Consider the following 12880-nt stretch of genomic DNA (forward strand, 5'->3'; position numbering starts at 1 on the left):
CAGGGGAGTCGCTTCACAGACGGTGAAGCAGGTCTGCAGGTGTCTGTCTTTCTCTCCCACTCTGTATCTTCCCCTCCTTTCTCCATTTTCTCTCTGTCCTATCCAACAACGACGACATCAATAATAGCTACAAAAAAAAGGGCAACAAAAGGGAATAAATAAATAAATTTTAAAAAAGAATTGGTGACTTATAGTAATAGCTCTCACCTAAACATGTGGGTCTACATGCTCTGAGATGACTTACTGAATTTCCAGTCTCACAATAACTCTAGTTCCACAGAGGAAAGTATGAAAATAGACCATTTGAAAACCTGCTGCATCTACGGCCATACCACCCTGAACACGTCTGATCTCGTCTGATCAAAACCTGCTGAAAGAGAGAAATGCTCATAACAATACCTGGGATGACAAAGGCAGCAGCTGCTGTGCATTTTGTGTGCACTAGCGCTGTTGCTACGTACATGTGTCCCCGGAAATACTGGTAAGGAAATTTTATGCTCACGGGCTGAGCAGAGGTGCACCAGGTTAAGTGCACATAGTACGAAGCGCAAGGACCAGCAGCAGGACCCTGGCTCCCCAATGCAGGGGGGGTTTGCTTCACCTGGAGGTAAAGCAGGTCTGCAGGTGCCACTGCCCCCCACTTTAATTGAAGGGGGGCTGGCTGAGAGAGTGCCTGCTTTGCAATGCATTTGACCCAGGTTTGACTGAGCTCAGCCCCCACTGCACAAGGAAAACTTTGGTGCTCTTATGTCTGTCTCATTCTGCCTCTGTCTCTCCATCTCTGTATCTCTGTTTCTGTCTCTCTCTCTCTAAAAAGGGTGACCTGGGTCAGTGAAGGCCAAGCAGTGACCACAAAAAATGTTCTTGTATTATTTCCATAGTTGGAAAAATACATGTGCTCAATTTAAAATAGGTATTCTCAGTTTATATCTTAGGGACAAAAGGGGCTGAGGGTTGGGGTGGTTCGGAAGCCTCTTGACATCTAAAATAAACCTAAGAACTTAAGTCTTACTTTTTTTATTTCTATTTTTTTAAAATATTTTATTTATTTATTCCCTTTTGTTGCCCTTGTTTTTTATTGTTGTCGTTATTATTGTTGTTGTTGTTGTTGGATAGGACAGAGAGAAATGGAGAGAGGAGGGGAAGACAGGAGGAGAGAAAGATAGACACCTGCAGACCTGTTTCACCGCCTGTGAAGCGACTCCCCTGCAGGTGGGGAGCCGGGGTTTGAACCGGGATCCTTATGCCGGTCCTTGTGCTTTGCGCCACCTGCGCTTAACCCGCTGCGCTACAGCCCAACTCCCTGAACTTAAGTCTTACTTAAGCAGTGTTGGGGGAAGGAGTGGGCAGACCGGTGAGGTGATAGTGCCTTTATGATGAGAGCTAGAGGGGCCAGGTGGTGGCACACCTGGTTGAGCGCACCTGGTTAAGCACACATGCTACAGTGCGCAAGGACCCAGGTTTGAGCCCTCGGTCCCCACCTGCAAGGGGAAAGCTTCACAAGTGGTGAAGCAGGACGGCAGGTGTCTCTCTGTCTCTCTCCCTATCTGTCACCCACTTCCTTCTCCATTTCAGGCTGTCTGTATCTATAAATAAAGGTTTTTTAAAAATATTTTTTTAAAAAAGAAGAATGAGAGTTGGATAAATTTCAGGGCAAGAGACAAACACCAAACTCATATTGGACTGAGTCTAAATAAATAGAAGAGAGAAAGAGAGAGGGAGGGAATGAAGAAGAGATGAGTGATGGTGGAGAAAGTGTTACAGAAGAAAGGAGGAAAGAAGAAAAAAGGAAAATAGGAGGCAAGGGATTGGCTTGATTTTCTAATGGGAGGTTGTGTCTGCATATATACAAGCCTAGGAGTTACAGGGACTTTGATAAGGTCTGTCCATTTCCCCCTCCTCTTCCTCCTCCTCCTTCTTCTCCTTTATCTCTCTCTCTCTCTCTCTCTCTGCCTCCAAGGCTGTCGATGGGGCTTGGTGCTGGCATTACAAATCCTCTGCACCTGGTGACCATCCCTCCCCCGATTTTATTGGCTAGAACAGGGAGAACTTGAGAAGGGAGAGGGAGAAAGAAAGATAGACACCTGCAGACCTGCTTCACTGTTTGTGAAGCATCCCTGCTGCAGGTGAGGCTATTCCTACTGGGCTTGAACCCAGGTCCTTGCTCAGGTCCTTGCTCAGTTACTATGTGTACTTAATTGGGTGCGCTGCCACCTGGCCCAGGATTGTCTATTGCTTAACTTTCCTCTACCCCACATCGGCTCCACTCTGTTCGGATCTGCGCTGGACTCCACTCTGGCCCTGCTTCTTGGTTATGTATGGAGAAGTATACAGTTGTAGTGGGGCAGGACTGGGCCCTGGGCTTCCAACCCATACATCAGTACCTGGACAGAGAGGGGAGAAGAGTTGCTGCCCCAAAAGGGAGTCAACTATTGTTAGAAGGAGTACTGATAGGAAAAGCATTACCATATCTGCTGTAATCAGTAATCAATCAATCAATCAATCAGATTTTGGTGCATGTCAGACTCACTCACCCTTTGGTCTGCCTAGGGAACTTTTCAGACTCAGGGTTGGGTTTTAATCAGACCCAGGAGACCTCTGGCTTCTACAGATAAAACTGCCACATGGAGGAGGGGCGGGCAATCGGCACTCACCTCGGGGAACACTGTGTTCTCTGTTCTCAGGGGGAAGTGGGAATTTCCACAGGGTAAGTTCCGAGAGAGAGAGAGAGAGAGAGAGAGAGGGGGGGGGGGGGAAGACTTGTTATCTTGATGAGAACTCTGTAGGAAGCGATGTAGAGAAGAGAGGTGCTCTCTGAATGACAGGGCACTTACCGCCTACCTTTCAAGGGTGCTGGGTCCCCTGGTGTCATGCCAAGGTGTGGACTGATTAATCTACAAATGCACTGATCTATGTAGATACCAGATTGTCAGTCTCACACCTAAAGGATGATTGTTCCTGCCCAGGAGATGTCAACTTGGCTATAACCATTCTGTAACCACCACCCCCATGCACTGTTAGGGCCCAGAAGTGTGGGCCTGGAGTCCCCCACCTGGGAGCAGATAAGAAGTGTGTGAGGACCTAATGGGGGTTGTATTGTTATGCGGACAACTGAGAAATGTTATACATGTACAAACCATTGTATTCACTGTCAAATGTAAAACATTAATTCCCCAATAAAGGAAAAGATAAATAAAAGTTTTCTAAAGTGAAAAAATAAAGTAAAATAAAAAGAAATCTCTTTTTTGTGCATTGGAATACGGTGGAGTGGAAGTGGGAGTGCTAAGCTGTCTAGCGGAGGTTGAGGTTCCATCAGCACTGTCTCCACTCTCTCTCTCTCTCGGCTGTCTCCCACCACTGGATTTCGAACCTGGACTCCCACGTCATTGGAAGCTCACCTCCCTGCTGTAGGTGCTCAGACTGGACTCATCCCTGTGACCCCAGCCAGAGCAGAGAGGCCTGAGCATGCTCCTGGGAGACCCATTCTCCCAGTGAGAGAACAGACCTGCAACATGGCGCCCACCATGCTGAGGTGGCTCCATCTGATGCTTCTTTCCTCTAGAATTCTCTCCTGCAGTCCCCTCAGAGGGCTCCAGCTGCTACAGCTCCCCAGGAGAGATGTCTGGCTCTGTCAGAACCAGTGGAAAACAGTGTTTCTTCCCCAGCCCTGGAATTCCCCATCATCTGCACTGAGCTCCTGTGGAGCTGGGGGTGGGGGGTGGGGTGAGGGAGGGGCAGGGCTGGGGAAGGAAGAGCCTTTCCACAAGCATCAGGGCTTGTGCTGTGGCTGGATTCCTGGCTGCAGGGTGTCAGCCTGGGTAGTGTCTTTTATCAAAGCTGCTCGACCTCCTGCAGCCCAAAGCAACTGAATCATGGTGGTAGAGTGAAGTTTTATAAATTCCAACAATGAAAAAATTTGCAGCACTAGCTGAAGGAAACTGAAGACACCCTCAAAATAATGTTCTCCATTGGATCATTTGTACTAACTAACACTCAAGCAGGCTGTTACTTCCTCTCCCTCTAGCAAGAAAAAGCCCTTCATAAGTAAACAATTTTTTTTCCTCCAGGGTTATTGCTGGGCTCGGTGCCTGCACCATGAATCCACCGCTCCTGGAGGCCATTTTTCCCCCTTTTAGTTGCCCTAGTTGTTGCAGCCTCGTTGCGGTTATTATTGCCATTGTTGACGTTGCTTTGTTGTTGGATAGGACAGAGAGAAATGAAGAAAGGAGGGGAAGACGGGGAGAGTAGGATAGATACCTGTAGACCTGCTTCACCGCCTGGGAAGCGACTCCCCTGCAGGTGGGGAGCCGGGGGCTCGAACCGGGATCCTTACGCCGGTCCCTGCGCTTTGCGCCACCTGCGCTCAACCCACTGCGTCACCGCCCGACTCCCAGTAAACAATTTAACAAACGAATGGATAAAGGTAGAGGGGGAAATCTCCCTCCATGGAAGAATTCTGAATAACACCTGTAGATAGCCCCTTGCCCCACCCCACACACACAGCAGGAGGGAGAGCTGAAAGCCTCTCTCCTTGAGGATGGAATTGAGTAACAGGACTACTGGTGTACAAACAGTTTGGAAGAGAAAATGCAGTTACTTGTAAGGAAGAGACCTGGCAGACATCACCTTAACCTAAGGTAATATGGCCAGCGGCATGGCACGTCGTCATGCACCTCATGACTGGATTAAATGAGAAGGGCACATTACTTTTGGGGTGTATTTCCTCTAAGTTACAGCCTCAGTTGATGATATGAAAACCAACCATCCAAACAAGCAAAACCAACAAACCAACAAACCCTCAAATCTTATGCTGAGAAGTTCTAAATGTGCTTCTCTAGTACACAAGACCAACTCTCCCAAATTCTAGACTCCTAATTCTAATGCTGGCTTGGCATTTCTTCTTCTTTTTTTTTAAATAAATATTTATTTATTTCCCTTTGTTGCCCTTGTTTTTATTGTTGTTGTAATTATTATTGTTGTTGTTATTGATGTCATCGTTGTTGGATAGGACAGAGAGAAATGGAGAGAGGAGGGGAAGACAGAGAAGGGTAGAGAAAGATAGACACCTGCAGACCTGCTTCATTGCTTGTGAAGTGATCACCCTGCAGGTGGGGAGCCAGGAGCTGGAAATGGGATCCTTATGCCAATCCTTATGCTTTGCACCAAGTGCGCTTAATCCTTTGCACTACCGGCAACTCCCCCACACTATCCTTCTAATGGACAGTGCTGCTCCCCAGAAAACTACTCACATCTAGAAACCAGATCCCATGGGTTTGCAGAGCCCCATTTCTTAAACACAAACTGATGGTCCCATTATTTCAAGTAATCCTGATTGGACTAATTGGGTTAATGGGGACTTTTTAAAAAAGCCTTGGTTTGGTTTTTGTTCTTCTATCATCTGCTGATGCTTTGCCCAAGGGGCTGAAAGCCCTCCCAATGGGCATAGGAGGTTCCCTTTGATTTCCTCAGACACTCAACAGAACACTCACTACCTGCAAAGAATGGGAAGGAGTGGGGGGATTCTCTGTCTCCATGGTGGAGGCTCCATTGACTGGTGAGCAGCCAGTGGCCACAGGACTGCTGAGGGGGCAGGGTGGGTGCATGGAGCAGTGTCAAGGCAGCAACCTGCCCCAGCTCAGACCTGCAGGACAGCTGTGGGGTGTTCTGAGTACCAGCCTGCCTGTGTGTGGGAACAGACTGCTCCAGACCAGCTCACTTAGTAGATCAAGGGATTTCTTGTTCTCAGAATCAAACTTGAGGGGCTTGTTTGTTCTGAGAACAAATTTGGGGAGGGAAATAAGAGGCTGTGAGCTTCAGGAAAGATCAGCTTTAAGAGCCCAAGGTACACTGTAGAGCTATGACTGAAGAGACTAGGCTATGGAGGGAGGGTCCAAACAAAGACTGTGGGGCTCAAAGGGCAGGAAGGCACAACAAACAGCTCATTGACCAAGGCATCTGGTATCAGAGACACAAGGATGGAAGAAGGGACTATGTTAGGGAGACCTGCTGCCTTCCCAAATTCCGTTATCTTGCCATGTAACTGAAGAGAGAGAACGAGATTGACAGGGGCTTGAAGCATATCTTGATATTTTACCCCTAAATCTAAGCTCACTGCCTTCAGTCTTTCCTTACAGTGGCTATTCCTTTCTGACTTAGGGTTGAAGCTCTGGACTGGGAATTACACACACACACACTTCACTTTACTTTTAATTAATGGTTTAATGATTGAAAAGATTGTAGGATAAGAGGGGTACAATTCCCACCAAGAGAGCTCTGTATCCCATCCCCTCCACTAGCAGGTTTCCTATTCTCTACCCCTCTGGGGGTATGGACCAAAATTCTTTATGGGGAGCAGAAGCTGAAAGATCTGGCTTCTGTAATTGCTTCTCCACTGGATATGGGCATTGACAGGTTGATCCATACCCCTAGCTGGTCTCTATGTTTCTCTAATGGGATAAGGCTCTGGGGAGGTGAGGTTCCAGGACACATTGGTGAGGTCATCTGCCCAGGGAAGTCAGGTTGATGTCATAGTAGCATCTGCAACTTGGTGGCTGAAAAGCATTAAGAATAAAGCAGAAGGAATTGTTTAACAATCAGGAACCTAAAGGTAAGAGCAAAGTAGATGGAACTAAGGGTGTTGGTGTGGAAAGAAGCTAGGAAGTCTTTTAGGTATATTCCAAGGGGCCCATGACTTTAGTAATTTTTGCCTGAGCCTGGTAACTAACATGCTGGTGGGGCTAGGAGTATTGTCTGGGGAGATACTGTCAGAGTTGAGAATAGGACTGAAAAGCTGGATCAGGGCAGAAAGTAGCTCCCAAATATTACGAAAGTATATAAGTACTGTTAACTGTTGGGAGCCGGGTGGTAGCGTACCAGGTTAAGCTCACATGGTATAAATACCAGAAGCCTGTGTGACCTCTTCATCCCTCTCAGTCTGAGCTTGCATTCCATGGTCATAGCTAGGAACGTTCTAGGCTGGACTCATTTCAGGACCAGTCTTCCTCAAGTGGCAGAGTGTGTTGACCAGCCTCCCTTCAGAGAATGGGGCAGTCCCTACATTACTGTTCTACATTGAGGGCAAGATCATGTAGAAGCCCACAAGAAGGTTTATGATGCAAGTGACCAGTGACGATGGAGAGAGGGATCCATTAGAGGTCTAGGTCCATCCTATCTGTGGGAATCCATGGATTCCCTCATTAGAGCCCCAGATAATGGGTTGGCCTGGTAGTGGCCAACTGACTCATCAAATGAGTCAGTCTTTTGCCATTATCCAGCTTTTGTAGTCCTTGCTTTATCTGACAAGGTTTGACTTAAAGTAGTTGTGGGAAGTGAAGTAGAGGAGAGGAAGGTATCTAGGTTTAAGTAGAAAATATTTTATTAAGTACTTTATAGTGTCTTTTTTAGGTCTTTCTACCTGCTTGTTGCACTTACTGAGTTTACAACTCCTTACTGCAGACTATTGCACACTTTTACTTAAAGGTCTATATTTTCCCCCTAACTTGTGGATACAGGGCCATTGGGCCCTGGTCAATGTCTAGGTTCTGTAACTTTGTTAGGAATTCTATTTTTTAATGTATAGTATTTTTTAATGTTTAGTATTTCATTCTCTCTTTTCTCCTTCTTTTACTGTGCCAACTGCAGAGAGAAATGAAGAGATTATAGGGCCAGAAAGTGTCAGGAAGACAAAAACCAAACCAAAACAACAACAAAAAGATGCTATATTTTAATCTACTTTCACAGCAACTCAGGATTAAAGAGAGAGGGAAGTGGGTCTAATTGTGCTGGATGGTCCAGGAATGAACTGAGTCAGAGGCGATTTAGGATGAGAAGAAAATCGTGCCCCAAGCCAGCTGGCCCCTGGGTTATAGAGAAGGGTGTCCTCAGCAGAGGGGCCTTGGTCTTGCCAGAACCAGACACACATCTGCCAGAGAAGTAGGCTGCCTTTGCGGGTGGGGAGGGCTGTAGGGCTCAGCCTCTTGGGAGAGCTCTACTTCCACCCAAGAGCCATTGTCTGCCTGCAAATGTGCTTTCACCAGCTGCAAACTGTATTTATGGCTTCTTGGAATTTTCCAAATGAAGTAACTTTTTTTCCCCCCCCAGACCATTTTCTTCACAACTGAAATCGGATTCCCACAGTCCATGGAGACAAACAAAACAGCATGACATCACTCACCCGGGAGCTGTCCTGACAGATACCATCACAGCCTTTTGTTCAAGATGAGATGGATGTGATTTGCTTTCTGTAGGTGGCATCCTGCCCCTAACAGACCAGGGGATGGTCTTCTAAGTTGCACCTGAGGACATGGCAGGTGAGCTGAGCAGCACATGTGCAGAACAGCCCAGGGGAGGAGGCTAATTCAGAAATGGTGCTCCAGGACCCAAATCCAGAGAGGGACACAGGCATCTGATGCTCTGTGGCCTCTTATGCTCAGATGACCGCACTAGGCACAGAGAAGAATGACCAAGTTCAATGGCCTGGATTCATATTTGCCTTGCAAACTTAAGCTTCCTTTTCTGTAAAGTAGGGTAGGGGTAGAGGGGGATTAAAAAAAAATCCCCCATTTTGCTCCCCTACCTCTGTACATTGGGACTAAAAAGAGAATTATATGGACAGGAAAATATGTGCCCTGCTTCTGAGGTTCATCCTCTCAGATCTGAACACTGAAATGAAAGTATTTTGAATTTCCTGGGTTTGAACTCACAGGCCACCACATAGAAGCCCCATGAAAAGGAAATGCTTTACAAGTGATGGAGCAGTGCTGTGGTATCTCTTCTTCTTTGTCTCTTTTCCTCTGTCTCTCACCTTCTATCTGTGTTGGTCTGCTTCTGGATTCTGCTTCTAAGACCCCTTCTATTTCATTGGTTTGATCCCCCCTGTTTAACACTGTATTCTATTTACGTAACCACTATTGACTGAGCACCGCCCTGCCTCCAGGGCATTGGTTTAATCCTCACTGGTTCGTGCTTTTTCCTTCTCCCCGCCCCCTATCCTACGTACATCCTCTTCAGACCTGACTCTTCTGCCTCAGGAGAGAGAAGGACAAGATTGTGATTAGAGATAGCTTAGATTGCGCTGCATTCCACATGAATAAAGACTGAACTGCGTACCACTCAGCCATGAGTCCCTAGTCATCTCTGTCTTCCGCCTGTGAAGCTCAGCCTGACATATCTGGGAAAAAGAAAAAAAAATGTCCACAGGGAATGGTGGAAATGAGCAGGCACAAAGCCTAACAATGTCCCAGGGAAGCCCTGAAGGCAAAATAAATAACCTCTCTTTCTCTCCCTCTCTCTCTCTATTGCCACCAGGGTTACTGCTGGGGCTCAGTGCCAGCACTATGAATCCACCACTCCTGGTGGCGATTTTTCCTCCCTTCCTCACTTTCTCTGTCCTATCTAATGGGAGGAAGGAAGGAAGGAAGGGAGGGAGGGAGGAAGGAAGGGAGGGAGGGAGGGAGGGAGGGAGGAAAGGAGGGAGGAAGTGCCAGAGTTGTTTTTATTTTATCAGAACACTGCTCAGCTCTGGTTTATAGTGGTGCAGGGGATTGAACCTGGAACTCTGGAGCTTCCAGCATGAGGGTCTCTGTATGAGAATGTGTAGATGCTTAAGGAATTCATAGGATTAGTGGTCTGGGAGGTGGTGCAGTGGATAAAGCATTATACTTGCAAACACAAGGTCCTGAGTTCAATCCCTGGCCGCACATGTACCAGAGTAATATCTGGTTCTTTTTTCTTTTCATTCATTCATTCTTTTCTTTTTCTTTTTTTTTTTTTTTGTGATGTCTAGCTTTCTCTCTATCTCTCTTTCTCTCTCTCTCTCTCCCCTCCTACCTTTCCAATAAATAAAAAAAAATAAAAAGGCATAGGATAGAGTTGAATCAAGAGAGAAGAACTTACACTGTCCCTATCAGCTAAACCAGAGATGTGGGGGCTCTTTTAACAGAAACACTGTGTTCCAACAGCTCTGCATAAAATTAGTCAGGCTCTTGCTTTGGCCTTAGGAAAGAGCTTAGCAAACATTACGTCACTTTTTATGCTTCATTTTCTTTATGGGGATTAACAACAAATTATCAACCCTGATAAGACCTACCACACACACAGCACTTAAATAAGAGTGATTTTTCTTCTGGGGAAGGCAGTCTATGAAGAAGGGGTTTATTACTCCTGCTTTGTACATGAAGACCGAGGTTCAGAGACCTTCAATTATTTGACTATGGTCAGTCTATATTAAGCAGAGCCAGAAATTGTCAACTTCAAGTACATATGCTTTCCACTTCCTAAACTGGAACTTAAATTCACAGACGTGGACAACTCAATAAAATTAAACAGACAACTCTTACTTGATTAAATGTCAGTCCTCCCTTCAAAGTCATGGTAATCTATTAAAGGCTACATTTACAGAGTAAGAATTTGGGGGCTCCTATATTTTCTCCTCAACATGAGTCATAGCCTAAAAGAACAGTCTGTGCTGATGGAATTGTACTAAGTAGGACTGTCCAAAGTAAGTTATAGCTTTTTGCCAGTTTTCTGTGCCAGTGACCTAGAAACAATTTCTGTGAAATAATCCAGCAAACTCTGGTCCAAACCCTTCAAATTCAGAAATCATTCCCCAAAAGGGGAAATATTAATTTTTATTGTTTCAGAGAAAAACATTTTCATAGCCCAATTATAAGAAAGAAAGAAAGAAAGACCTACTATGCCAACACTTCTAAATTCTGGCATTTATAACTTGTAAATTACAGCATGGAGATGCAAAAGAATCAAGCTAGCAATTACTTTTGAACCTCCAAAGCAAGAGCTTAACTTTTAGTCAAATATAAAAATGCATAAGCATTGTGTACAGCTAGCATTGGATAACATGCAATTTAAGAAGAACACACACACACACACACAGATAGTGTAAAAAACTAAAAGGGCAAGAATGGAAATCTGCTAAAAATATTTATTTTTAATAATAATAAGAAAATAATGCATGCACACATTATTGGTGCCAGCAAATAAATGATCCATTTATTATTATTTTAAAATCTTACTAGATTTGCTATGGCACAGTTCAAACTGGAGTTATTTTGGGGTCACGGGCTATTGTTAAATTTATCCTTAGACTAATTTGGACATGAGAAAAAAGTACACTCACAATAAAAACACTTAGGGAAAAACAAAACTTTTAGGAGAAAAGGTAGAAGAAGCTTGAATATGACCTAGATGAGTGACAACTTAAGCAGATAGATAGTTTTATCCTGAGTGTGGATTATTTTCTATCTTCACATATTTCTCACTGCCTTTTTAAGAGATATTTCAAAGGTATGAGAAAGAACACAAAGGAAAACACATCCTCAAACTCTGACTCTGACGTATTAGGGAGCCAGGTCGTAAATGGTTTCCTTAAACATGAACGAGGGCACTTTAGAACTCTGGACTTACATGTATAAACTTTTCTGCAATGAGCAAACTCCTCACTTGAATTGGAAGTATACAGCAGACAGACTGAGAAATAGTGATAATAAGAATTACAATGACCAACTAGTGAAAATGTGGTAATAACGGCATCTGCTGTGGAAACTCTAGTTTCTAGGCTTTCCTTAAGCTTCCCTCCAAGTATCTTTTTTTTTTTTTTAAATTTATTTTAAAAAGGAGACATTAACAAAACCATAGGATAAGAGAGGTACAACTCCACACAATTCCCACCACCAGATCTCAGTATCCCATCCCCTCCCCTGATAGCTTTCCTAGTCTTTATCCCTCTGGGAGTATGGACCCAAGGTCATTGTTGGATGCAGAAAGTGGAAGGTCTGGCTTCTGTAATTGCTTCCCTGCTGAACATGGGCATTGACTGGTCCATCCATACTCCCAGCCTGCCTCTCTCTTTCCCTAGTAGGGAGGGGCTCTGGGGAAGCGGTGCTGCAGGACACACTGGTGAGGTCGTCTGTCCAGGGAAGTCTGGTCAGCATCCTCCTGGCATCTGGAACCTGGTGGTTGAAAAGAGAGTTAACATACAAGGCCAAACAAACTGTTGAGCAATCATGGACCTAAAGGCTGGAATAATGCAGATGAAGTGTTAGGGAGCCCTCCAAGTATTTCTATGCCACAGGTACTTATAGAAGAAAGTTTTTATTACCTCTCGAAAAGTGAGATTTCTCACTTAAGATGTTGCTCAAGAGAAGACAACAGGTTTATGCTGATTATCTGGTACATAAGAAGATGGAGACCCAGGATTACAGAAAAGACATCCTGGGTTCATGATAGAATTTGTTTAATAAACACAGTATTTTGGCTAACTACTGAAATAAACAGAACACAAGACAGTGAAGTCTATCTTTATGTATCTAACATCAGATATATATATTTTGTAAAATAACAAAGTGGAGACATCTAAGCATGGAGCAGAGTGGGAGTTTGAGAGGAACAAACTAGTTGATTCACATAGCAGTTCTATTATTCTCTTAATTATGGCACCATGACACTCAGCCTCTCCAACTCTAAAATTCTGTGACCACAGTAACTTATTAATATTAATTTTTTCAGGCTTCACCCAAATGATTCATCAGAATTCTGGAGGAGAACAATGTAGGGCATTTGATTTCCACAGTTTAATAAACTGCTTATTCAACTGAGTTTAAATCTTGTTTTTGGAACAAAGAGAGACACATAAACAAGATACAGGTACAGTTGCTGGCTTGCCAGAAGCCATAATTGCATTTCCAATAGGTAGTGACAAATTATTGCTTCCAATTGCAAAAGGTCAATGAATTTTTAGCTGTTTCCATAATTTCAATGTTTTTGGAGCTGTGTTGGCCCTGTATTTCTGGATGGAGTTTTCTGATCTAGTTCAGTTGATCTCTCTTATGTTGGAGGACACGAAATAGTTGTGTGGTAGCAGGAG

The 12880-nt window shown here is 44.6% G+C and overlaps 1 long non-coding RNA gene across 2 annotated transcripts; it reads left to right on the forward strand.

Moving 5' to 3' along the window:
- Positions 1-5584: 5584 nt before the first annotated feature.
- LOC132539877 (uncharacterized) lies at positions 5585-12611 on the forward strand. 2 transcript variants are annotated; one of them, XR_009551150.1, is made up of 3 exons: positions 5585-5842; positions 8101-8309; positions 12523-12611. It is a non-coding gene; the product is annotated as an uncharacterized LOC132539877 (long non-coding RNA). The 2 variants fall into 2 exon arrangements; XR_009551149.1 differs by lacking the exon at positions 5585-5842 and adding an exon at positions 6405-6607.
- Positions 12612-12880: the final 269 nt, after the last annotated feature.

Source organism: Erinaceus europaeus, chromosome 8 (assembly GCF_950295315.1).
Source record: "Erinaceus europaeus chromosome 8, mEriEur2.1, whole genome shotgun sequence".
NCBI classification, from domain to species: domain Eukaryota; kingdom Metazoa; phylum Chordata; class Mammalia; order Eulipotyphla; family Erinaceidae; genus Erinaceus; species Erinaceus europaeus.